Below are 27677 nucleotides of genomic sequence, written 5' to 3'. Positions count from 1 at the left end.
TACTTCATCTCACTAATATGTAGAATATTATATATATATGCATATATACATACACACATATAAATATACATATACACATATAGGTGTGTGTATGTATATACATATATTCATTCATTCTTATGGAAATTGAGAGTAGAGCAGTGGCTACCAGAAGCTACAGTGGCCAGGGGCCATGCACTGTCACAGTTGCATGGAGGAATAAGTTCAGGAAAGCTGCTGTGCACCATACTGACTACAGCTGATGACAGTCTGCCACACTCTTGAAAACGAGAAGAAGGTGGCCTAAGAGGGTTGACTACATCAAAGCGTAACCATGAGGTAACGCAGTCATTTAACATAGTGCAGATACATTTCAAAACCTATGTTGCACGAGAAACACATATCATCTCACAGGTCAACTAGAAATCAGTTTGGAGAAAGCAAAGAAACATGGAACCTGAGTGACAGGCATAAGGGGAGTCTTCACAATACCTCTGCAATGTTTCTGTAACTCTAGAAGCAGCCCAAACCAATAGCTTATGTAGAGAAGATTTAAAAAGCATAGAATTATAGAATGCGGTGGTGGAGTGTCTACATGAGTGGAATTTGAATATCATTAACTGGGTTCTGAAACCCATTCTCCAGCTATTCTAAACGTGTGCCCTTAGCAAACTCAAATGTGTACAGTTATCCCTTCAACTGACATCGCCAAATATCTGCTGCACTCTGGGGCCTGTGTTAGGTGCTGAGAATACAAGGATGTGGCTCCTTTGCTAAGGAAAATAGACACCACTCAATATAGAATTCAGGAGAATTTATTTGTTCCCCTGGTGAGAGGTACAGATGGCCCCCTAGAGGAATATACACAGTGTTGCAGTTCAAATGTATCCTCCAAAGTTGTGTTAGGAACTGAATGGGGAATGTAGTGGTGTTAAAGGGAGGGCTAATGACAATGAGGGGGTATTTAGTGCAGAGTCCCCATCAGCTAGTTAAGGTCAATATGGTAGGGATTTCCCTTTGGTAGAATGGAGCTTGCATACTCTCGCCCTTCCTGGCCTGTGTTTTCTTGCCTTCTGCCTGCTACCACGGGATGAAGCAGAGGCGTTAAATGTAGCCCTCACCCTTGGATGATGTTCCAGCCTCTAAAACGGAAAGAGTGAATCTCTCTGGCTTATACACTACCCAGCCTCAGGCATTTGGTCACAGCAGCACAAAACAAACTAAGAAGCTTAGATTCAACAGATGAGTAGATTTCTCGAAGGTCAGTCAGCCTTCCCCCTTTTTTATGTGGGATCTTTAACCCAGAGACTCTAGATAGGCCTAGTCATCAAGAGTCAGAGAAAACAGTAGCTAAGAGGCAGTGGAAAGCCTTGGGTCATAACGATAGCAGTTAATATCTGCTGAGTGCTTTCTCCACATTATGACGCTCAGATCTCACCACAGTCCCACGAGCATTACCGAGGGGACGAGGTTAAATGACTAGCTTAGGGTCAAGTAGCTGTGAACTGGGCCAGGCTCCTCACTTTCCAAGTGTCCTGGTTACCACATTCCTGTATCTGTTCTCTGCCCTTCATCAGGGTGACCCAAAAGGAAACTCCAAAAGGCCAAAGCCTGGGCCACGTTGAGCCTACAAACTCAGGTCTAGCGATCTCTGGGGAAATTCTAGCCATATCTTCTCTCCAGTTCCTCAGCATTTTAAAGGAAATAAAAGACAAGCAAGGCCACCGCCAGGTTTGGCTTTTCCTCCCTGTGTCCCCATGGCTCTCATGGTGAAAAGAGGTCCTGTAACCGGGAGTCCTGCATACTTTAGTTATTCACGGTTGTTTTGTGAAGCAGATGTTTTATCTTGTACACTGAAAACACAAAGATGCTTTCAGAGACACAGAGTCAACTGAATGAAAGTCTACACTACCCGGAGTCATTTTAAAATGGTATCATGGTGCTGTGAGCTCAGAGAAGGGAGTCCAGGACTATGCCAGGGAAGAGGGGAAAGGTCAGAGGAAGGAGTGGGAGGAGAAAGGATGGGGAGATGGGAATGAGAAAGAGGCAGGGGGCAGGAGGGGCAGGGATGAGGAAGAGAGATGGGGTAAACAACGAAAGGGAAGGCTTTCCAGAGAAGGCAACATCAAGCTAAGTCCTAGGGACTCACTATGGAGTTTTCCATACAACCAAGATGGAAACAGCTCTGTAAAACGAAAGGCAAACAAAAGCCTACAGAGATGGCTAGTGCTGGTTCAGTGTAGCTAAAGTCAGGGACGTTGGATGCTGATCCCCACAGAAGGGAAGCACAGAACTGAGATTCTCTTGTTTCTAGAAGGTAAATGTCAGTGACACAGGCTATACCTCAAACACACACACACACACACACACACACACACACACACACACACACACACACGCACAGTACAGATAATAAAATGTAAACAAAGCGCTTCCACCTAGAAACAGTTTCCTTGGCTTGTACGTGCTTGCTCCTCCTTAGGGCACTGCCTCTCACAAAACTCTGCTTTGTGAAAAGGGAACCAGAGCTGCTGGAGTTGGGAAAATGCCCCCCCCCACCCCCCAGAGTAGAGAAGTGAGTCAGAGACTAGCTTCAATAGAGAAGTGGAATGTCCAGAATCTTAGTTGGGTCTGACCAAGTTGTCAGGAAACACATCCATTAAAATTCAAGAACCTGAAGATTTGGGGCGCCCGGGGGGGGGGAAATCCCTGAACCATGAGATACACATAAAGGAAATGGGGTGAGAGTCGGGGAGAGGAAAGGGTAGACAGTAAAAAAGATGCAAAGGTCTGAACTTTATCTTAGGGAGCAGAGTAAATTTCTATGTCTACAGGTAAGAAATACAATAGTCATTACCCCGAAGTCACACTTGATTGTGTGTACACTCTGTGTGTTGTGTGAATGCCACTCTAGGTTTTACGCCATGACCTATCTCTCAAACACCTTGGCGTGCTGTGTTTTGGCTCCTGTATGCCAGTTCCCTTCTTGAAGTTTTAGGAGCCCCTCAGATGGTGCAGACCAGGCAGGTGATACTAGAAGCCATCAGCATTGATATCAATTAACTTTTTTTTAAGGGTCTCTGAGCTCTGCTTTGCCTGAAGTGCTAACAGTGGAAAGTACCTTCTAACAGTTGAGGAAGTGTGGCCAGACTTGGAAAATACACAGTAATGTTAAGAAAAGCCCAACCACATCCACAGAGAGCCCTGAGAAGTGAGAGAGCTTTGGGCATCTGTGGTAACGGCCCCTGTTGCTCCCCTCCCCTCCTGTTGGGTACAAGTTCTGTTGTCCTGCACTGCAATTCGTCCTAATTGTTCACCCCCTAAATCTCTAGGCACTTTCTGTATTCTAGTTTGAGTCGAGACCAGTAACCATAGTTGTATATTAGCAAGGGCAACACAAGCTCCCAGTTGTTCCTTTAGAATCTCTGATAACAAGGTCAATCACACACACACACACACACACACACACACACACACACACACACGGGGCAGGGGTGGGCAGGGAGGAAGACGAGTCACGGGCAGTTAGCAAATATTCACTAATACCAGTTTATGATGAGATGTTTCTTGTGTCAAAGTTTTAAGTGTCACAAGAGGGACATTTCAGTGGCTACACAACATAACCTAATACTTGCATAACTGTCAGACGGCATGTCACAAACCCTCAAGCACTTATTTGCTTGCTTCTCGAGTGTCTGTCACACCAGTAGATGCACCCAACACAGAGCTGGGATCTCTTACTGATAGAAAATATGTCACAAGGAACAAACCATTCAATACTCAATCCCAGACATGTACACTTAAGACTTACCATCAGGTGACACCTAGGTTATAGAGTTTCAATATGTAGACCAGGGTGGACCCTTACTCTTGATTCTCCAACCTCAGGCTCTGAGTGTTGGGATGATAGACATGCGCTACATGCCTGACTACAATGTCATGTATGTAAGATTCATTTATTTTTATTTAGCATGTGTAAGTATGTGTGGCTACATGCATGTGTACGCACCATGTGTGTGCCTGGTACCTGAGGAGGCTGGAAGAGGTCATCAGATTTCCTGGAACTGGAGTTCAGGGTTTTGAGCTGCCCTGTGGATGTTGGGAACTGCATCCAGGTCCTTTGCTAGAGCAAGCTTCTCCAGCTCTTACCAATGGGGTTTACATTGGCACAGTTTGCACTCTTAAGAAATGCACTTAAAATGGATGAGGCATCTGTGAATCTGGACTCTATGAGCTACTGCTATGACCTGTAGATAAATCCCTTAAGAAACCTCCCTCAGCCTTAGAAAATAAAGAGACAACAATACCAACTTTATACCTGGATATATGGGGAAATATTATAGCAAGTATACTTCAAATGCTTGACATGATATTGATCAGATGTAGTGTGATCAGAGTAGGCTTTCCCCGGGATGCAACGTGGGAAAATGGTAGTGAACAACGGACCCAAGGGCAGCTCAAAAAATAGACAGCAGCTGCTTCCATTTACAGAAAAGAAATCGGTCTCCATCTGCCACCACATGGCTCACATGCCGCTATGCCATGGAAGAGTGTGGTGGAGAGATGGGAGCGAAAGAGAAGCAAAGTGGTTCGAGCACTATGAAGAGAGGTGGAGGTGGAACTGGAGATGTGGGGGTGGGGAGGAATAGGCTGATGTGGAGAGCTTGGGCTGCCACCTGAGGCCATGGTGAAGTCCTGGCCTGTGCATGTCTGGGGTCTGTGTTGATGCCCATGTCTTGTGTTACCACCAAAGGCCATGCGGACATCCCTGGTCTGGCCTGCCACCTTGGACCATGTCAATGTCCAAGGGCTTCAAAGAGCTGCCCCTCAGTGGCTTGGGCACTTGGTAGAGCTGGCTCTGCTCCTTGCCAGCTGCAGCACTTGGCAGAGCTGGGCAGTGCTGGAGATCTGTCCCTGGTACAGGGGAGCTGGCCATGTGACCAACTCAAGCCCCAATCCAGGGCTTTGTGTTGGATCACCCCAGCATCCACCCCATCTGTGAGCTGCTGGAGCAAGTGAAGGGGCCGGGCCTGCAGATCCAGAGATGCAGGATCTACATGACACGTGGCAACAATGGGATATCCCAGAGGAGTCCCAATGAGGATCCAGTATGGATAGTGAAGCAGAAGCCAGAGGCCTCAAACCAGACCAATGACTCATTGCAATGCAAGTCAAGCTGTGTGGACAAACAGGTACACTTGGGACACTCAGGGACAGGCACACTGTGAGGCACTCTGGGACACACTGTAGCTTCCATAGTGAAATGTCTGGTTTTTGTTTTTGTTTTTGTTTTGTTGGGTGTTTTATTTTTAAAATTTTGTGTTTTCTTTGGGGTACAGGTGTAAGAGTGGAGGGTAGATATGAAAGGACGGGGAGATGAGTAGGATTGGGGTGCATGCTGTGAAATTCACAAAGAATCAATAAAAAGTTAAAATAAACTAAACTGGCCTCAGAGGGTCAAGAGATTGTTCAGTGTTTGATATGGTCAAAAGCCAGACTATGAATCCAAATCTGTGTCCGTTTGCTAATTTTCTATACACCGTATCTGTCTCTTCCATGACTAAGAGCTGTAAGCCCTGATTTAAAAACCTGTAAAGTAAGATTTATTTTATACTGGTTTATAAGCCAGTGAGATGGCTCAGTGGATAAAGACCCTTGCTGCCAAACCCGAGGACCTGAGTTCAATCCCTGAGAGCCACATGGTGGAGAGCAACAACATCTCAGGTCGTCCTCTGTCTCCATGTGCCATGGTATGTGCACATGTACACAGAATAAACATGTAAACAAATACTTTAAAAAAATAACTGTGCGGTGGTGGTGCACACCTTTCATGCCAGCACTCAGGAGGCAGAGGCAGGCGGATCTCAGAATAAACTAAAACAAAAAAGTAAAAAACAAAACAAAACTAAAACTAAAAAATACCGGAAAGCTTCTAAAAAACAATTTCATATTTGTATGAAATTGGAGAGAGAATCAAGGCCACCAAAAGCACAGAGAGCTGAAGTGTCCCAACTGTCACTCTCAGTGGTCAGAAGACAGAAACAGCACTGGTGATATCTTGATGAAAATCTCTACATGAAGGTCAGTAAGGCAGGGGGACGCCCAAAAAGTTTTCATGGTTCCTTTCATCATTCCAAAGAGGAAACTTAAGAGACATTAGCAAACCACTGGAGATGGCACGGCCAGCTCGATTCCTAGCTCTAAGATGATGAAGGCTGCTCATCACTGGAGAGCTGCAACCCTGCCTTTTCCCCAGGTACTTTCTCTCGGTACCTGTGACCTCAAGTTCTCCATGAGCAATTTCTATCACCCTTGTCCTTCCTTGGGTGAAGGCAACAGTTAGGATTTGAGTCTGAGATGTTTGAATGTGAGCAGCTGGTCTCCAGATAATGTGCAAGCTTTGGGTCTCTGGCCTGGCTAGCTGAAGGGGGTACCTGCTTTTGGCCCTGGTCCAACCTACCTCGATCTCGATGTGAACAAATTGATCCTCATGTTCCCAGAACCACTATTACAGCAGTTTCAGTAACCAATCCTTCCCTACCCAGATAGACCGTAACCTCTAAAGGGTGACTCAAAACAGACCGCTCCACCCTTAAGTGGCTCTTGTCGGTTATTCAGTCACAATGCGAATAGAAGTAATAGAAATACAGAGTCCACACCCCTCATCCAAAACACTTGGGACCAGGGGTGCTTCAGACTTCAGAGTTCTACAGATATTTGCATGACATCTATCCAAAAAAATTTGAAACCTGGAATATTCCAGAGTCTGAAAGTTCCTGAGAACGATATCAGCACTCACAAGTTTCGACTTTCAGAGCATTTGGGATTCAGATACTTCAGTCAGGCACTTCAGCTGCTGTGAGCTTGTGCTATCTAGGAGCTATAAGGACCCACATTGTAGAATGTTCACTTGCAATAAAGAGGACAATGACTTATGCTAATCAAAATTCTGCCTGAGCAATGGCACTTAGGGCAATAAGCAGATATCATACAAATAATTCTAGGTGGTACTCTACCTCACTGATTCAGAGACATGCCTTGGATAAATTTTAATGACTTTATAAGAATATGGAACCAGAAGGCAGATTATTAAATACGAGGTAATTATCGCATCAGGCAAGTTCCCTCTGGAAAGTGTAAGCAGAATAAAAATGAGAGCAAATTATCTGGGAGACTACAATTCATGTACGTAACTAGCCTGGTACCAGAACTGGTGCCCCAGTCTTCCGCTGTGGAGGATGTACCCTCTGATGTCCACGCGAGTTCAGTTACTAACGTGTGTGTGTGTGTGTGTGTGTGTGTGTGTGTGTGTGTGTGTGTGTGTGTGAAGAGAGGGATAGGTAGGGGTCCATGTAGCTTGTGCTAAACTAAGAATCAATGCTGCAACCACAGAGCCGTGGCTTTGCTGGTTCCTCAATTTAACATCTTAGCTTTTCCTTCCGGGGGAGGTGGGGCTGGCCAAATTTGAGAAATGGCCTTTGTACATCTTGTAAATAGGACTGACATAGACCCAGGCTCTGAAGCTGAGGAAAACATATTTTAACTCACTACCTGGGTCTCTTCCAACTTCTGTTCTCCCATCCACAGCTATAGCATTCTTCCATTTGTAAAAGGTCTTTAGAACACTTATATTTGGCAATTACTGTATAATTGTAGGTATATGTACTCAGGTGTACAAATTAATTTATTCCTGACCGTCAGTCACAGCACACTAAAAATGTGAAGGCCACTCGACTGAAGACATTCTTAACGCCTAAGACTAAGACCTGTTCTGAGATTTTAAAGGAAAAGATTATGTTGTGTGGTCTGTACATTCATTGTACACACCAAATACAATCACATGCACAGGACAGAGCTCATGCGGTGACCACAGAAGAGTCTCTAATCAAAGCCATCACGCCATGCACTTCAGGGGAGGCTATACTTCAGACCTTAGGCATGCACGCACTATAGTTTGTTATAAGACTTTCTCTGGATTCCAACCATAGATACAGCACTCATTCGGTCTTCAAAAATGTTGTCAAACGCAAAGGACCTGCCAGTGTTCACCTGCTGGGATTGAGAAAAGCTCAATCCCAAGAGAGGGTGGGTGCATTAGCTGTTGTCGTTATTAGGGCGATAACTGAAATTCTTCCTCACTGTCTCTCCCCGCAACGGGGCTTGCAATATCTTACAAGATGGGGCCATTGTGAAACTGATGGGAAGACGAATGCAATGATGGAAATTGACACACAGAAACAACAGGAAGAGTGAGCGGTGAAGACCGGAAGCTGAGTCAGAAGGAAGCTGAGGAAAACAGCAGGAGATGCTGTCTGTCTGTCTGTCTGTCTGTCTGTCTGTCTGTCTGTCTGTCTGTCTGTCTGGGAGCACCTCCACTTCAACAGCTGGAGCAAGATTCCCCTAGGTGATGGAGATGTGGTCAGGAGGCAGTGTCTCAGCACTTCAGAAAGCCTTCAGTGTTTTGATGTTAGAAGTGCATTGTCATCTAGCAAAACAGGAACCCTTGCAACTGGCAGAGTTGGCTGACAGATCAGTTATATATGTTGATGGGCTCTAAATTCGACTTTTATTTTTGCGTTGCTCAGTACACAAACTGAGTCATCTTATTTCACTGGGTATCTGTGAAGTGGGAAATTACCAACTCTGCCCCCTCCCCCCATCAAAAAAAATCCCAGGGATAAAATTTACATTAATCTAATCAGTGTCATTCTGCTATAACATCTGCCGTTAGTCATAAAGTCCAGTGACTTTATAATCTAAGCATAAAGCTTTTCAGCTCTTCTCAAACATGAGCTCAATGTGGAAATGTCTTAATTTTATGATTTAGCTTTATTTTGAGATTTGATTGCTGCATGAATTTTCTAAGAATACTGAGTGATTAAGTAATGTTCCTAACATGTGTCCTTGTGTTCACTTCCTAACAAAGGCCTATCTGGGGAATTTAGCTTGTGTAAGGATAGCTAAGTAGTACGCCTGTAACTGCATTTAAAATACAATGATGGACTGGTGTCATTTATTTCTGAAGTCTACAGTCATCATATCATGTCTTATATTTGCCGAAGTCGTTGTCCATTTGGAGCTGTGAGGCTAAAATGAAGACTGGAGCCTTGGAAGAGGAGCAGAGCAACAGCTGAGGATAATGACTGCTGCATGTATGTCCCCTTACAGCAGTCGCCACAAGGACTCAGGGGGCACGAAAAGTAGGAAGTGAAATCCGAGGCTTTCCTGTTATGTAACGAATTCATTAAAAAATACAAAAGTGACAAATGTCCATTTCAGTCAATATCTTCAGCAGCCCTATGCGCTGGTGGAGAGAGGGGACACTGCTCTACGTGTGGGGCAGGACAGAAAAAGAGAGAGAGAGAGAGAGAGAGAGAGAGAGAGAGAGAGAGAGAGAGAGAGAGACAATCAAGGCAATGCTGACCTGAAGGCAAGCTTGGTCAGTGAAGGAAGATAGTGGAGGACCTGTCTTTCCAAGAGGCCCTTGAAAAGTCAGACGATTCAGGGAGGAGATCACTGAAGACACATAGCGAGAAAGAGTGAAGCAGCGTGGAACTTTCTGGTGGCTTGCGGTCTAGTGCGCCCAGAACCAGAACGTGGGTAGGCAAGACAGGGAGGGGGAGGGGAGAGGTTCAACAAGAAGGAAGTGGCATGAAAGAAGGCTGAGGAAGTGGGCTGAGGCAAATGCGTGAAGGCACCAAAAATTCTTAGCAAAACTGTTAATGAATCATCCCACCGTTACATGAAATCTGGCCAAGGGATCTATTTATGAAAATCAAACTCCTTTGGGGTGTCTGGCATTTTTTTCCCCCTTTCTCTGTCTTGAACACCTGTACACACACACTCTCTCTGTCTCTGTTCTCTCTCTTCTCTGACACACACACACACACACACACACACACACACACACACACACACACACACACACACACAGTGTTAGGCTCTCCGATCTGTCTCCAGGATGAAAGTTTCTCGCAGCATGCTCCACGGAAGGCGGGCCCTGCAGCCAGCATAGTCCCGGAGCACCTGAAATCCAGACCAACTCCTGCCCCACCCTGACCCGTGTGCCCTTGGACCGTAGGTAACTTCGGCCCACTCCCGATAGCCCAAGGCATTGGAGAGGATTCCAAGAGGTCATGTGGTTACACAAACTAAGCACTTAAAAGTAACCACGTTGGTGGCAGTTGGCTCTCCAGCTCTACACAGTCCATATCCACAAACTCGATCAAGTTCAGATAAAACATGTTCTAATTAAAAAAAAAAAAAAAACCTGGCTGTGCACAGAAAACTGACATTTTCATTCTTACCACCACCCCTAGTCGATACAATACACGGTTCTAAATTAGAGTGGACTAAGCATGCGCATCTCTGAGGCTCTGCACAGGTCCTCTTCCTGTTCTAGTTTAAACACACACGCGGGCCACCCTTCTGGAAACGGTTCCAAGGTAGAAGTATCAATCAGGTTAAATCTCTGGGATCTTTTTTTATCTAACATTCCTGATTGTTGCAAGGTACAACATACAAAGGAGACGAAGTTTAAAACACTCCTGCTAGACAGGGACTGCTAACGAAATGTCTTCACAAGCGACCACTGCAGAACTGCCACCCGCAGAACCTGAGGCCCGGAAGAGCCCTCCCTCCCTCGTGCGTAAGACGCTGCGCTTTGTAGGCATGGCAGGTGGATGCTTCAGCAAGCCAAACGTGGTTGGCAGTAACTCTGCCGTATTCAGTGTTATTCCTTCCCAAATGTAAGGGGGAAATGTTGACACGCCTTCACAGCTTTTTTTATTTTTATTTTTATTTTTTTTATTACGTTCTCATTACTATCTCTGATGAAAATCTTGGAAGTACCTTTTTTTCCTTAGGCTTTTCTGGGCCTTAAGCCTCTCCTCCGGGGATCTCACTGATTTTTGGGTTAGTTTTACTTTTGACCTTGAAATCAGCCAGCCAGGTGAATATTGCAAGGGAAGAAGATTAATGGCTAGACACCAAAACTTCCAGAAATTCACTCTATAGAAAAACGGTGAATTCCATTTAAATTTAGCTATGCAGACATCCTTTTTTAAAAAGTTCATTTAATAGAAGCCAATTACAGAAAATTCTTTGTAAATTTGACCTCAAGGTGTGTGTTGACAAGCCACCACTTTTTTTTTTTCTTTTTCTTGTTTTGGTTTTTTGTTTGTTTGTTTGTTGTTTGTTTGTCTTGCTTCTGCTCTTGGTTTTAAGTTGTCCTGCTAGAGTGGTTTCCAATAGTCAGAAACACAGGTTTTCAGCATATGTGCTGGGCAGGTTATGTGTATCATCAGTCCTGGACTTGACTAACAGTTCTAATTGAAGACAAGCTGAGAGATGCTACAATACTTCCAAGCTATATGCTTCAGAATTCCCTATGCAAAGAATTCCCTCTGTAGACAGGACCTTCCCTCCAGAATTTAAAGAGACATTCATTTGCACGGCCTTCAGCCTTAACAAATAACCCAGCCCTACAGGAAGTAGCAGAAGTCAACAACACAAGTTTTTAGAGACTGGATGGAGAAGACCTCTCATATTCTGTGTAGTCAGAAAACATGGGCATTAAAAACCTCATTGTCAAAAATTACTCACACCACCAGGCCACCCTTGGTAACATATGACCTAAGATGTTAACATATCCACCAACTGACTCTAAGGAAGATTTAATAAATAAATAAATAAATAAATAAATAAATAAATAAATAAATGAAAAATAACCACAGAAGCTAAAATTAAACCACCTCCATTAGAATTACTAGCAGCACAGTCTAAATGATCAATATGCACTTTCCCGAAAACATCTTAAAGTTGACCAAATGAGAGTAAATAGCCTTCCTGAAATAGACCAGTGGGCAGGGATCAGAACATGGTTTGGTTTTTAAAGATGGGGGAAAGTAACTCAGGTTTTTTGGGGGAATGATAAATGCAGAGAACTTGGCAAGAACCAAGCCAGAGAAACTCCCCCATCTCTCCCCGCACCCCACACACACCCCACACACACCCAGCCACCCCAGGTGGCTGCTGGTCTCTGTTAGAGGGAGGCAAGGCACACAAGGCTGAGAAGACAGGTGCTTAGCCCCCTTGGAGACAAACCCCACAGCACCCAGCAGCAGAGCCCCAGCTAGGTCCCGAACACTTCCAGCGAGCAAAGGGACGAGAAACACACGTTTACCTGGTAGAGAAACTGTCCTCTGTGGCAGCGGCACTGCTGTGTGTGGTCAGAAGCCCCAGTCCTTCAGATCTACAGAGCAGCCTTGTCAAGCAGGGGTGCGTGGTCACAAGGCAGGAAGTAACTGCAGTGGCAAATCACCAGGCAGGAAAGAAATAGATTTTGTCTTTATAAGGACATTTTACTCAACAGTTTTTTTTTTTTTCATGTCTCCTCCCCCTGAAAAATCACCTGACAACAGGTCACAGTGAAATCCAGAAGCCACCTTCCACTTCCTCCTAGGAGCCTCTGCTCCCACCCTGGGTCTCTCTCAGCAGGCCCTGGGCTACTTAAGCCCTTCTGATCACAGATAGGGAGCGAAGGTCAGCTTCCTGGCTGAACTCTTTTGTCTCACTCCAGTTGCTTAAAGCAAAACACAGGAGCCTACCTACTTTCATCAGGGAAAAAACAAATTATTCATCTCCAGTGAAACATCTAAGGGAATAGGTGTCCAGTACCTGAGACAAACTGAAAGGGATTTTCATGGGCCAGCCTGCCCAGCCCACCTCCCTCTCTCCCCCACCCCATTGGAAACCAATCCCCCTCCCACTCTCTTAATGATGATCATATCAGTATAAACGAAACAAAACGATCTCTCTAAGCACAGGGCCCATAGAGAAAGGTTACTATATTATTTACTCATTCCTTTATTTATAGAACACCCACGTGCTAAGGATCTCTTTAACCCAATTAGAGAGTTCAATTATTTAAACATTTCCTGTAAAGAAGAGTGGTGAATCCTTCAGGAAGCTATCATTCCTTCCAACAGACTGGATCCCTTCAGACAACAGTTATCCATCCATTTCCTGGAGTCCGCACTCTCTCAACAATAACGGAGATGCTGTCATTTAGCCTTGGGGCTGCATGCTACAGGTAGGCCCCCAGGCTCAGTCCGTGAGGATGTCTGCTCATTCTACAGGTATCTGCGTTTTCTAAGAGCTGCGGTTGCTGCTAAGCTCAGCATGGCCCCACTGACCCCGCTGCTCTTTAGACTTCCTTGGCTTTTCTGGTTTCCTTACAAAGTTCTCTGTCTTCACTTCTAATGCTGAGATAAGGCCCCTGAGTGTATCTCCTTCATCAGCCTGATAAGGCAACTTTGTACTCTGAAACCCACAGGGCTCCTATTGAGAAAGAGGGTCTGCTAAAGAACGGGAAGACATGGAGAAGGTTCAGTCTTCTCTATATCAGGTCCTAAAGAACATTCTAGAAATGGTTCTAGTAAGAACTGATGGCTGTCTTCGGATGTCTCAGGTAAGAGTGATGTGTTGAGTAGAATCCCAGTTAGTAAGTGGCAGAGGGAATTCAGGGGCCCTTGACTTTGTACAGAGAAACATCTAGGCATTGTTCATATAAGACCGACTGCATGAGACAGTAGTAGAATGCTGTTAGCCTCCGCTTTTGGGAATAGTCCCCACTCAGGGTTCTACAGAAGAGCTCCACAGATGGCCTGAAAGAGTGTGTGCTGACTCTGCATCCGCCTGTCTGCTTCTGCACACTTGTGGTTTCAGAGTGGAGCAAAGACCCAACAGCCGCGCCTCATGAAAAGGAACCAATCTATATTTCGATTACTTGGGGGGACAGAGACCAGGAGCATTCTGTGGGTGCTTGGGCCTGATCACAGGAGACCCGAGGAATCTATAAAAGAAAGAGAGAAAACCACTCGTGCGTCGGTTCCTCTCCTGTGTGAGTGTCTGCCTGAGCTGGAGACTGGGACAGAAGTGAAGCAGAAGCATTGCCCTCAGGGAGGAGCGAGACTGGTGCAGGGACACGTGCAACGAAATGCTGGGGGAGGGCTGAGACACCAGCATGGTAGGGTGCAGGCACAGATTTGAGGAGAGCAGAAGTGAGACTCGCCACGTTCTAGCTAGAATCTGGTTCCAGGCACAATAAGAACCTGGGTTAGGGCACTGTCTACACTGGGTAAGAAAGCAGGTCATTGCTTATCTAGTCATGGCCACCTAGTTGACACAGCCCCTTCCAGCTCTGATCCTCCTCGGCTACCTGTCACTGCCTCCGGCCACATCCTGGATTTCACCATTAGGTTCCTCCACAGTAATCTCTTCATCTGCCTCTCTCAGTGAGGACAATCCACCCAGGAGGAGGCAGTCGTGCAGTTTGTTTTTTTTTTGTTTTTTTGTTTTCATTCAGTGTTTAAACATTGCTTGTGATGGTTAAACAGGAGAGTTAACTTTGAGTTTTATTATTTTTTAGCTCCTCTGCAGACAGTACACTCCCTCTGCCCTGCACTTGGATAGGGCCCCCACCCTCCTACCATATGCCCCGTGTCTCTGCTGCCCCCTCCTCCGCTGAGCTCAGCCTCTGCTGTGCCTTGCCTCTAGCCCTCCTGTCTTCCCGCAATTCATCTGCCGCCCGGGCCAGCATCATCCTTATGGCCCCAATCTCCCAGACCAGATCACACCTGCATAGTGGCCGAGTAAAAGTTCTGGATCAGGCACCTGGGGTTAAAGGTCAACTTTACAGATGAACTGGTTGTGTGACTTTAGACAGATGACTTCATTTCATTGGCCTCAAGATCTTCATCTAGAAGATTGGGGCAAGAGCAGTGTCTGTTTTGTGCATTTGTTGAGAGGATTAGATGCGCTGATGTGTGGCGGGGAAACTGCCTGTCACAAAGTAAGAGCTGTGTGGGTCCTAGCTGCTCTTTTAATATTTATACCAGGCTGTGGACTAGACCCTTCCCATATATCATCTCATGCATTCACCCATAACACATGAATCAGATATTGTTTTCTTCATCTTAATAGTATGTTTATTGGCCATTCATGTGGCACATTTACTTTTTCAAAGTAGTTTATCATATAATCAGATTTGTATACAAATTATGTTATACAATTCAAGAATATTTTTCAAGAATATCCCCCCAAAGAAAACCAGGACCAATTAGCAGTTTTACACACACACACACACACACACACACACACACACACACACGATATGAATGTATACATTTGCTGTTTGCAAGTGAATTTGATCCTCACATACCATTATCTAAACCTGGTTATAACAATGTTACTGTTAAATCAATATTCAGTTTTTATAATGACTGGGGAAGTGGTTCACTGAGTAAAGTACTTGCCACATAGTACGATGACCTGATTTCAAATCCTCATACCCACGTAAAGCCAGGCAGGGTTGTGCCCTGTCTCAAATCCCAGCATTCCAACAGGGAAAACGAAGGTAGAGACAAGAGATTCCAGAAATCTTGAGGGCTTGGTTTATGAAATGAAGAATTTTTTTTTTTTTAAAGAGCCTATCTCAAACAAGGTGGAAAGCAAGAAATGATACCCGAGGTTCTCCACTGCCCACTATGTGCACCCAGAAGGGCACACATGCCCCCACTCACGTACACAAATGAACACATAACTTTACACACACATACACATAAAAAAAACAAACAAACAGGCCAATTAAAGAACGTAAGACAAAACCCATTCCAGAGCAATGGCACGCACCGTGCTTCTCTGTCTTCTTAGCCTACCAGGTTCCCGCATACTTACTATGAACGCCACATGGAACTCTCTGACGGAGCTAAAAGAAGACAAAACAAAAAACAAAACCCAACAAAGCAAAGCACGCACGCATTCTTTTCTCACACTCCTGGAGAGGACCCTCTGAAGTCTTGTCCTTCTGTCTGGCCGGTGCCCCCAGTGCATGAGAAGGTCATCTGTCTTAGCCTCATCCTGGGAAGTTCTTTCTTTTGTTCTGGGCTGGAAGCCACACACCTTCCCTTCTCTGAGTCTACTTCCTTGTTTAAATGTGGCCACATCCTCTACTAGATTCCTAAGAATATGTGGGGCAAAATTTTCTTGGAACATTTAACAGCTGAAAACACATGTGGCCTTGGAAAGTCGCTCTGCAAAACTTTTTTTTTTTTTTTTTAAATTAAGAAGAGATCTCTCCAGTGTGTTCTAGGTTACAGCTTTGTTATTGAGGAAGCCAAAGCCTTTCTGACTTAGTGGTCCCTCCTATGTCATTTGTGATTTTCTTTCCTGAAACATTAGGATTTCTCCTTTATACCAAGTGTCCTGAAGTTTGCATGATAGTTCTCAGTGTGGGTCTGTGTGTGCTCATTGTGTGAGGTTCTCATGAAAGCTCTCAGTGTGGGTCTGTGTGTGCCCACTGTGTGAGGTTCTCATGAAAGCCCTCAGTGTGAGTCTGTGTGTGCCCACTGTGTGAGGTTCTGTGTGCACCCACTCTGTGAGGTTCTGGTCCTCTCCAATCTGGAAATCCAAGTCTTTCCATTCTGAGATGTTGTTCCCTTCCTTTCACTCTCCTCCTTCTTTTCCTTTCTTCCTTACTTCACCTCAACTCTGGTCATTTTGCAAGGCTCCCTTTCCCTGGCATTGTACTTATTTGCACATTGTACATCTTGGGTTAGCTTTCTAACACTCCACTTCCCCCTCCTATTCTCTGCCTCTTGGTCCTCGTGTCCTACTCTCAGGATTTTTCAGCCTCTTCCTTAAACTCCCATTTAACGCGATATTTCTGCTATTCTCACTTGCGTCCACGTCCTACTCCACTCTGTGGGGTCATCACAAGATTCCACAGACCGTGTAATTTAGAAGAACAGAAACAGTGGCTCGCAGTTTGGAGGACTGGAGTCCAAGGTGTGGCACTTGGCAGGGTTTTCTTACCGTGTCCTCACGTGGGAGAAGCTGAAGGATAAAACAGAAGGAGCTGACCCCCCCCTTTTATAACAGCACTAGTCCCACCTATAATAACCTCATCTCCTAACTCTGTCTCAACGGCAAGTAAACTGTCACAGGAGCCTACAAAGGAACAAACACTCAACCTATAGCAATAGCTAAGAGCCTTTACATTTCCCCCCACATTTTTTGTTGTTGTTGTTGTTATTGCAAAGTAGAGCATAGGATGTGTGGAGAACACATCTCTGCTCCCTATGTAAACTACCAAGCTTCCGGTGTTTAGGCTCCATCTTCTAGCCCTGCCTTTAAAAGGATCCTGTAGCCCAGCGTCCTGGGTTCTGCTGCGAGCCCATGGTGTGATGGTGTCATATGTGTTCTATGACATCAGAGACTTGAGGTTTAGCTAAAGCACTTCCCATGGTCTGTGTATCTCACGGCTTCTAACTTTCTGCTGGCTCTCGAGTTTTGCTGGCTCCTTTGCTAACTGGTCTCTTCAGCAAAGACAGGGAGTTCTTGGAGGCCAAGAGTTGAGTTGGCTTTGTTAGCTTCTAAACATCTTTACAGGCATCTGCTTTTAAAATTAATTAAGAAGACTAAACTGCGCTTGAAGGATAAGATTGAAAGCACAGGGAACGTGTATTAGAAAGATTTTACTAGTGAGAGAAAGCAAGGTCCATGATGAACCTGAGCAAAGCTGAGTGGGTTGACCATCAAGACTGCAGAGCCAGAGAGCGCATGGAGAGACAGGCAGGGGGATGAACAGAGCTCAGCTCGCGGTTAGTCTTCAGTCTGAGTTACGGATCTTATATTTATGCTGAGTCTCAGGATTTTCCAGAGAGACAAAGACAGATAGATGTGCAGGCAAGTGAATGTTTATACACATCCAAAGAGAGTTATAAGAATCGGCTTGTGTGATGACAGAGGCTGACAATCTTCACGGCCTTCAGGAAAGCCCCTGATGTAGATCTTGTCTGAACTCAAGTGAGCTTGAGACCCGGGAAAAGCCAGGGTTTCAGTTTAGGTGCCAAGGGAAGAAGTCAGTGTCCCAGTTCAAGGCAGCCAGCCAGGGGAAATTCTGTATTCCACATGTGAACAATTTTTATCATCTTGGACTGGGAGGCAGGGGAGTGGCTCAGGAAGAGAGCCTACCTTTTCCTGTGCCCAGACCTTTGGTGGTTTAGGTGAAAGCCACCAATATTAGGGAGGGTCACCTGATTTTCTCCATCTTCCAATCAAAATTCACCCAAATACACTGTCACGGAACCCTAGAAGAGTGTTTGGCCAAGTACTTGGGCATACTACGGGCTGGCCAACTTAACCAGAACATTAATTGTCATCCTTTCCAAGCAACAGAGAGCTATTTTGGGATCTGTATTTTAAGGTCTGTAGTATCACCAGGCTGTGATAACAATGACCACAAACTAAAGCAGCAGAAATGTATCCCTACGATCCAGAAGCTAGAAGATTATAATGAGAGGCTTATCATGTTGGCTCCTTTGACAGTGTGGTCTTCTTACTCCATGTCTCTGCCATCCCTCCCCATGGCCTCCAGCCATCCTTTGTCCTCCTTGCTTATAATGACATCACTCTGATTTCTGCCCGAATCTACACATGTCTGTGCCCGGATTTCCCCTTTTTAAAGGAGGAGGGTAATGGATTATGGTCCATCCTCATGATCTCATCTTAACTCAACCATCTTCAAACATTCTATTTCCAAATAAGGCCACACTTGTAGGCACTTGGGTACAGGACCTCAACATCTGCATTGGGGTACAATTCGCTAAGGAGGCATGGATGGGAAGTGATGTGGTTGTAGAACACGGCCATATGTTTAAAAGAAAAACTGCAGGGGCTAGATCAGGTGAGAAAAAAGATGAAGCCCTCTGGAAGTTTAGGTTAGCCCTCCGCTGGGTACAAGGTGATGGTCACTGCAGTGGGACAGAGAGGTAGGCTGGCCTATGGAGAGAAAATGACTGAATACCTATAATGGACTGAAGAGACTGAATGAAATAGAAGACGGATCAAGGTTGACCCCATCTCTGATGGGGAGCTGAGTGGTGGCCATCTGCACCATTCACAGAGGCTAGGAGCTGAGGGGGAGCAGTGGGAGGTGAAGATTCTTAGAAGGCTGCCTTATCTGGCAGTTTCCTCAGTCTTCTGAGACCAGACTCCCCTGGGTGGCGCCTGCTGCGCTCCCCTTTCTAAACCCTCCCAACTGTCCTGCTCCATTCCAAAGGCTCCTTTTCATTACTGATATTTAAATTAAAACATCGGTAGGATGGTGTTTTGAAGCCTCCGAGCGAGAGTGACCTCATCACTCCTCTCTGTGGCGCACGCACGGCACCCACCCTTCAAGTCCTCTTTTCCTTTTTCCCTCACCGCCCACCAGTGGCTTTATGTTTCCCGTAGTCGTCCCGACCTTACATTAGGATCAGACTCCTGATTTTCCTACCTCCCTTTCCCACTGTGTTCCATCCTACTTACATAGCATGGCCATAGTTCAGTCTCTTGCTCTCTCTGTCCCTCAAATTGCTTGTCACGGCCTGAAGGATCATTTCTGAATTCTGCCTCCATTCATTTTCTTAGTCTCACACAAACAACACAATCCCTTTGATCTCCACTCATCTCCTGATGTACCAATGAGACTCCTCTCCCTCCTCTCTCCCTCTCTCTCCCTCTCTCTCCCCACTTCTCTCTTTGCTACCTCACTTCCAATTGTGTCCTAGAACACTAGCCCTCCTGGGCACAGGGACCCAGAGACTCCATGCCTTCAAACCCAGCATGCTGACCCTGACAGAGATGCCTTCAGTCATCACCAACTCTTTCTCTTGTTTCTCTCTTAGGTCCTAGAGCACTGTGATCACCAGGCACTGTTGGTGTTTCTAGCACTTCACTCTTCTTTGTCAGCCATGTGTGTGTGTTCACACCTGTGTCTGTGGGGAGGGGATGCAGCCCGAGTGAACGTGTATGCCCATGTCAAGACCCAGACTCCTGGGAATGGCAAGGGCTGTTCTAGGTGGATTATGGGAATGACAAGATCTTTCTGTGGTCCAAATATGAATACTGATGAATGACTGACCTTTACCTAAAGCCGTATATGCAGAAACAGCAACCATATCTTCTTCCTCCTATATATTCCCGTTTATTTTCATATCATATATAATATATATGTTGGTATAGTATACATAGGAGAGAAATAATGTGCTATTTGTTTTTTTAAATTTGGCTTACTTTACTTAATGTATTCAATTTCATCTATTTTCCTAAAAATAACAGAATTGCATTCTTTTAATATCTGCAGCTGGAGACTGCTCCCCTGTAGAGTCCTCCTACAAACCTACTTCCTCTTTGGCGCAGCTTATAACAATGGTGCTGTATTTCTGGGTTCCTGGTTTGTCTCCACCTGAACACACAACCCACCCAATCCTAGCTTTTTTTTTTTTTTCTTTCACTTGTATCTGGCATTTTCTCTTTCCCTATCACTGCAGTCAGGTCAAGTCCATACCATGCAGGCTGTGGTATTTATGTGATCATCAGGCTCTTACTTCAAACATACTGTGTGCCAGGGACTCCAAAAACAGAACCAAAGGACTGACTCAGGAGCTCAAAGGTAACCTGGAGTTTACCATACACACTAAAATTCTAACCTCAAGTTAAACACTATGGTAGAGAAAGATTCGACACCAAGAAGACCGGAGAGGCAGGGGCTGTGTGCTATGACATATTAGATGTACAACTGAAATCATACCAAGCCATCATCACGCATCTGTTAGGATGACTATTTTAAAAGTGTCAGAAGATGAGAAGTGCCAGTAAGACTGTGGAGAATGGAGAGAACTTGCATACTGTTGGTAGGAAAGTTGTCTTAGGGTTTTACTGCTGTGAACAGACACCATGGCCAAGGCAACTCTTATAAGGACAACATTTAATTGGGGCTAGCTTTAGTCAGAGGTTCAGTCCATTATCATTAAGGCAGGAACACGGCAGCGTACAGGCAGGCATGGCGTTGGAGGAGCTGAGAGTTCTATATCTTTGTCTGAAGCTTGTTAGCAGAATACTGACTTGCAGGCAGCTAGGACTAGGGTATTAAAGCCCACACCCACAGTAACACACCTACTCTAACAGGGCCACACCTCCTAATAGTGCCACTCCCTGGGCGGAGCACATTCAAACCATCATAGGTAAATTAGTTTGGCCATTATGGGAAACAGCATGGAGGTTCCTTAAAAAAAGTTAGAAACAGAGCTCACTTATGATTCATAATCATTTTTCTGGGAAGCTCTCCAAAGGAACCAAAACCGGTGTTGAGAGTGAGGTCTGCACTTCTGTGTATATTGAAACACTACTGGCAAGAGCCAGGTTGGGTTCCCAAACTAAGTGTTTAACAATAGACAAACAAATAGAGAACTTGTATGTATAAACACACACCAGAATACTATGCATCCTTTAAAGGAATGGAAATTTGTCGCTTGAAACAACAGGAGTCAATATGGGTGATATCGTGTTAAGCAAAATTATCAGACATGCCTGGGAAGGCACGTATTTCATGGTGCCTGTTACTCGCATAGAATCTTGAATATTTGGACTTACAGAAGCAAAGAGTAGTTAGGAGTTGTGGAGGAGGGACAATGGGGGCTATGTTTGTCAAATGATATGAAATTTCAATGGAGGAATAAATTCTAGAGGCCAGTTGTACAGCATGGTGACTATACTTAATGTATCATATGCTTGAAAATTACCTTTCAATGTTGTCATTACAAAAAGCTAAGTTTGTGAGATGAGGAATACACACTGCTTCTGTCAGGTGTGTGTGTGTGTGTGTGTGTGTGTGTGTGTGTGTGTGTGTGTGTGAGAGAGAGAGAGAGAGAGAGAGAGAGAGAGAGGTGGTGGGGGAGAGGAAGAGGGCAGTTAGAGGCTAAATTTAATGTCTTCTTGTCTTACTTTCCACCTTATTTGGGGGGAACTAGGCAGGTCACTGAACCTGGAACTTGTCCAGTAGGCCAGACTGGTGCAGCACATGGCCAACAACCTCAGTGATCTCCAGGCAGAGACAAAGGATCACGGGAGCAAGCTGGCCAGCAAGAATGGCCGAACTGCTGGGTTCTAGGTCCAAATGAGAGCCTCTGCCATGAGGTATGCTGAGGGAGGGACCTGATGTCAGTCTCTGGACTCCACATGCAACCCAGTGAACGCAGACATGCGCATACGCACACATGCATACCACATGAAAATAGACACACATTGGCGGCATATGCCTTTAGTCCTGGCAACTGGGAGGTAGAGGCAGATGGATCTCTGTGAGTTCAAGGCCAGCTTGGACTACAGGACCAGGTTCCAGGACAGCTTTAGCTACAGCTAGAAAGATCGTGTCTCAAACAAACAAACAAACAAACAAACAAGCAAACACATAAAAACATAAATAACAAAGAGAACAGAAGAGCAGGATGGTATGTGTCTGTGCTTGAGAGATGTTTACATGCTGGCCAGGAAGTGAGGGGATGGAGATTGGTGGACATCAGGAAGTGAGGGGACAGAGATTGGTGGACATCATTTCAGACGAGCTATCGGCAGATATAAACACGCTGCATGCATCTCTCAGCTGAAGCCTGGCTTCTGGAACTCAGGAACTGCACCCTCCCTGGGTACCTAACGTGCATTTCATATACACAAATTCAATCCCTATTTTGAATAGTTGAGAAGACAAATTGATTCTATAAGCAACATGACATTCACAAGCTAAACCAAAGAACTAACATAATTAGATATTTTAAATATCAACCTAAAATTCTCTCTTGAAGTGTGATAGGTCTTTCAGAGAATTTATATAAGCAGTTACCACATAAAGGTTAACTTTACACCCTTCTAATGCTAATTTTACCATTCTTAGCTGATAAGGGATGGTAATAAAAGCTAATTGCAGTTGTTATTGTCAGGTAGATCATGGAAGGAGAAGGGCTGTTGGCAGTCACAAATTGGATTTTCATAAAATGTCAAGCCCATAAAAGCCATAAAAGCTTTAGCTCTAAGCTATTCCCAAGTATTCGAAAATGAAATTCAGCAAATGATAGGGGTTCCAGCTGTTTCAGAAGCCAACAATTCACATACCTGTGGCTTAGGACAAGTCCCAAGACACTCCCTGACATTCTCTGACCCATTGCCACTGACAGAGACTTGGGAACAGTCACAGGTGAAATGAATGAGTGCCAGCCCCCTGCAGGTCCCACCCTGGGAACATAAGACATCCTCCACTTTGGTAAGTAGAGCTGCCACCACTGAAGTGCTTGAGACTCACCCAACCACCAACCAAGCATTTAAAGCTTTGAAAATAAGCCTACAGAAAGTCAAAGCGTGGCCCAAATACTTAGTGGAAGAGCAAATGTGTAAAGTCATGCTTCCTATCAGAAATGTAAACCTAAAAAGTCAGTAACTAGAAATGAGATAAACAAATAAAAGATTGTAGCCGCATAGCCAAAGATCTAGAGTCAGAAGATCATAAGAGAGCAAGGCACTGACTGTCCTTTTGCACTTAAACTTACAATGGATTTTGAAGAGAGAGAGAGAGAGAGAGAGAGAGAGAGAGAGAGAGAGAGAGAGAGAGAGAGAGAGAATGCTTCTATAAAAGGGTTATTTGTTATAAAAATCTGTTAATATGCTTCACATGCCGTCCTTATTTCTGTTAAATTCTAGGTAAACATGAGTTTTGCAGACTATGATTTACATTAAAATTCCAATGTTTCCTTCTGTCATCACATTCTTTTCTGCTTGTGACATCAGTAGGGAGCTGGGGACACAGCTCAATCAGTAAATTGCTTGCCTTGCAAACACAAGGACCTGTGTTCGAGCACCAGGACCCCCATACAAACAACAAAAGGCCTAGAGGCCTGTGCTTGTGATCCCAGCCCTGCCGAGGGGAGGCAGGTGAATGAGCGCACTGCAGGGCAGGCCTGTCTACTTCCTGAGCTTCCTGCAGGTGAGAGAACACATCTCAGGAGGAAAAAATGCACATGATACCAGAGGAATGACACCAGAGACTGTCCTCTGGCCTCCACAGGCGTGCACACACAGACACAGACACACACACATACATATGCATATACACACACACACCTTGTCTCAAATCTAAAGTAGGACTTATTTCCCATTCACTAGATACCTACAATGGGTGCCTTAACAAATAATATTTAACATTTTCCACATGGAAACTGAGTCTCGAATGGGAAAGAGCATGGCTTCGTCGTCCTGATCCCTTGCAGCTGTACTTTAGAAACATCTCTGATCATGTTCTCCATTCTTTAAATAGAGATATGAATCAGCGAGTATCTCTGCACATACTAGGTCAAAGGATGCCAGTGCAGCTTCAAGCTGGTTCATATGACACCATTTCCTTATTTCGGGCAGTCTCCTGCTTATTCAGTAAGCAGTAGTTACTGTGTATAATAAAGTACTTTTAAAAGATACAAAATAAGGAAGTAAAAAATGTCCTGGTCATGGGTGCTGGAGAGATGGCTCAGCAACGAAGAACATGTGATGCTTCTGCAGAGGACCTGTGCCCAGTTCCCAGCACCCACACTGGGGCTCAGAACTGCCTAGAGCTTTAATCCAGGGGATCCGATAGCCTATTCTGACCTCCGTGGACACTAAGCACACGTGTGCACATACACATATGTAAGCAAAACACCTGTATGCATAATTTTCAAAAAAATCTAAATAAAATCTGGAAAAGGGAAGACTCACAGGGAAATTGCTCTAAAGAACAGGAAGTGAAACTGGTCACTTTAGATTAGCCTAATGGCAAACCAGGAGGTGGGATGGAAGAAACTGCTAACAGAGAAGTTGGGAGTCATGGCTAAGGTTAAGATGCACAGCAATGACTGCAAGGTCTGGCTAGGGGTTGTAGCAACCGGCAATAGGAACAAGAGGCAAATGAAAGGGACATATGATAAAGGAGATAAAGGAGGAGGGTGAGCCCGGGCTAAGATGACTGAGGCTTATCATCTAAGGAATTCAGGAGGTGTTGACACTCTGGGCTGAACTGAGGTTTTTAAGCAAGATAATGATGAAGTCCACTAGCCCAGAAGTCTCTAACGTGGTACAGAAGATAGGTCAGGAAATCTGGCCCATAGGCCATGCAAGTATCTGGCCAGATCATAGAGCCAGGTGAGAGCTGAAATACATATGTCTGAGGTTCACACGGGTAACTAAAACTCCGGTGGCAAGTACTTAGAAGCAAGATTAACCAGGGGGGAAGCAGAGGCACACAGGTGCTCAAGCTGAGAGAGGAGCTGTGACATGGGATGCATTTCAGTTACAAAGGACAGTGTTTTAACTCTTGCATCTCTTTGCTAGGTAATGATAAGAATCAAGAAAGATAGACACACACACACACACACACACACACACACACTAGATTTTGTTCCTTTCAAGAAGCACTGTATTCAGGGGAAGAAATTTGTGGTTAAAAGTGAAGTCTTGTGAGTTAAACTGAGATATTACAAACTGGGGAGAGGGGGCCATTCTCTTCAGCGGAGTCATTGGTAAGTTGCCTGTGCTCTAGGGAATAAAGGGACTAACTCCACATCTATGCTCATTCAACTCCCTCCCACTCCCTCTCCCTCTCCCTCTCCCTCTCTCTCTCTCTCTCTCTCTCTCTCTCTCTCTCTCTCTCTCTCACACACACACACACACACACACACTGAACAGAAGAAAGAGGGAGTCTTGTGGGGAGGTAGAAATTCAGTGGAAATAGGAGGTGGATAGAAGTAATAAGAGGGTATATACATTATGAAATTGTCAAAATATATAGAAAATGTTTTAAAAATAAAGATGAAATCTTAATGTCCCATTTAATAGTAATCTGCTTCTACCAATATCCTGGAAGTTCCTGGCAAATATTAAAAATGTGTTTGAGGCCACAATGGCATCTCCTATCCTCCTTATTCATTCTGTCCACGGAAGCTGCTCAGCCTTTAGGACACAGCAGCGAATGGGGTGGAGTTAGCCTCCACCCACCGACCTCCTTCTCCACTTCCAGGTCTCTAAGGACTGAACCTCTGTGCTATTAAATGCATTTATCTTTCCTGCAGTCTCTCCTGTGTAGTGTTTGTTTTTGTTTTTCGTGTTTGTATGTTTCATAAAGACTGGTGCTTTCTAACCAGTGGAGAGATGCCGTCTTTTAAGTGAATTCTATAGTAGCCATGAAAGGTGGGAAATGCAGAAGCAGGGGTCACAGATTTAACTCCAGTGAGTTTCTAGTTCCTGTGATCACTATGGGGGGTTTAGTCGGAAGCATCCTTAGCCTCAGGATGACTGATGATCTTAGTTTTTTATGAACCCCAGGCAAAGCTCTGCGATCATAGAGAATACAGGTGCTTCCCACCCCATCCCTATTTTCATCATTCTTTCTTGAGTACTAATGAAAAATGGGAGTGTGGTCTACAACCCAGACAGGTCATAGATTTGTGAGCCTTCTTCATTATTGTCTCTAGTGTTGGGACCATAGGCATATGCCACCACTGTGATTCATCAAAATGTGTGTGTGTGTGTGTGTGTGTGTGTGTGTGTGTGTGTGTGTGTGTGTGTTTTAATTATAAAAAGTGTCAGAATGAATTAAACATTGGATTCTCCAAAATTACACTTGGTGGCTTTAGAGAACCTACTGAACTTACAAATGTTCACATTTAAACACCCAGAAGTAGAGTATGGTTTAGAATATGCATGGTAACTTAATTCTGCCTGCTTCAGCCAGGGCCGTTAACATCTGCATCCTAGGTCACATTCCCTACTTTTGTTTTGAATCAGTCCTAAATAGCCACAAGGCTAACAAGGGAGCTAAGATGGATGGGAAGGGTGGAGTGCAAATGTCAGACGCTTCCATAGCCTGAAACTGTATTTTCCCTGAAGGCAGCACAGGAAGAATACATACCTGTCCAAGAGAACCTGGATTTATATGTAAAAATAATCTGATTTTTTTAAATGTTGGAAGGAATTTTGAAAACTTTGATGTTATATTGGTTAATCCATAACTGATTGATCCAGAAGCCACCAATTCACAGACTCTGTCTATAAAAACTGTGCTAAGCATGTTTGTACAAAGACCTGAAAGTCACTGCTGGTCACAAGTAGTGCCATCTTCAGAGTGAACACTGTGTGTAAATGATGCAAAGATGTTGAAAGAACTTAAAAGGAGAAGCATAAAATAATAGAAGTGAAAAGAGAGAGAATTTAAAACCCAAGAGAATGGGAGTTAAAATACCAAGTAAAGAAAAGCCAAAAAGAAACCAGGAGAGTTATTTTTATCTGTTAAATACGCTCCAAGTCAAAATTAGTCAGACAAGATAGAGAAAGTGATTACATATTATCATAAGGAATAATCCAGCAAGTAGATATGCCAATTGTTAAAATATATAATATATATGTACTATATATAATTTATAATATGTATGTATAATAACATACATATTTCATATATTGAAAGTGGGTGCCCTTTTTGTCTTGTTGACAGTGTCTTTTGCCTTACAGAAGCTTTGCAATTTTANGGGGTCCTATTTGTCAATTCTTGATTTTACAGCAACAGATTGGGAAAGGATTTTTACCAGTCCTAAATCTGATAGAGGACTAATATCCAATGTATACAAAGAGCTCAGGAAGCTGGACTCCAGAAATTCAAATAACCCCATTAAAAAATGGGATACAGAGCTAAACAAAGAATTCTCAACTGAGGAATACCGAATGCCTGAGAAACACCTGAAACAATGTTCAACATCCTTAGTCATCAGGGAAATGCAAATCAAAACAACCCTGAGATTCCATCT

The 27677-nt window shown here is 44.5% G+C and overlaps 1 protein-coding gene across 2 annotated transcripts in view; it reads right to left on the bottom strand.

The window, feature by feature from the left end:
• Lcp1 (lymphocyte cytosolic protein 1) overlaps window positions 1-27677 on the bottom strand; it is a 95795-nt gene that overhangs the window by 40305 nt on the left and 27813 nt on the right. For both annotated transcript variants that reach the window (XM_021203192.2, XM_029541878.1), the window contains exon 2: window positions 12164-12284. The gene's annotated coding sequence lies outside the window, so the exon portion shown is untranslated. The remainder of the gene's footprint in view (window positions 1-12163; window positions 12285-27677) is intronic.

This window comes from Mus pahari, chromosome 8, assembly GCF_900095145.1.
Source record: "Mus pahari chromosome 8, PAHARI_EIJ_v1.1, whole genome shotgun sequence".
In the NCBI taxonomy this organism is placed as follows: domain Eukaryota; kingdom Metazoa; phylum Chordata; class Mammalia; order Rodentia; family Muridae; genus Mus; species Mus pahari.
Note: the sequence above shows the minus strand (reverse complement) of the source record. Positions and strands in the feature narration are given on the sequence as shown.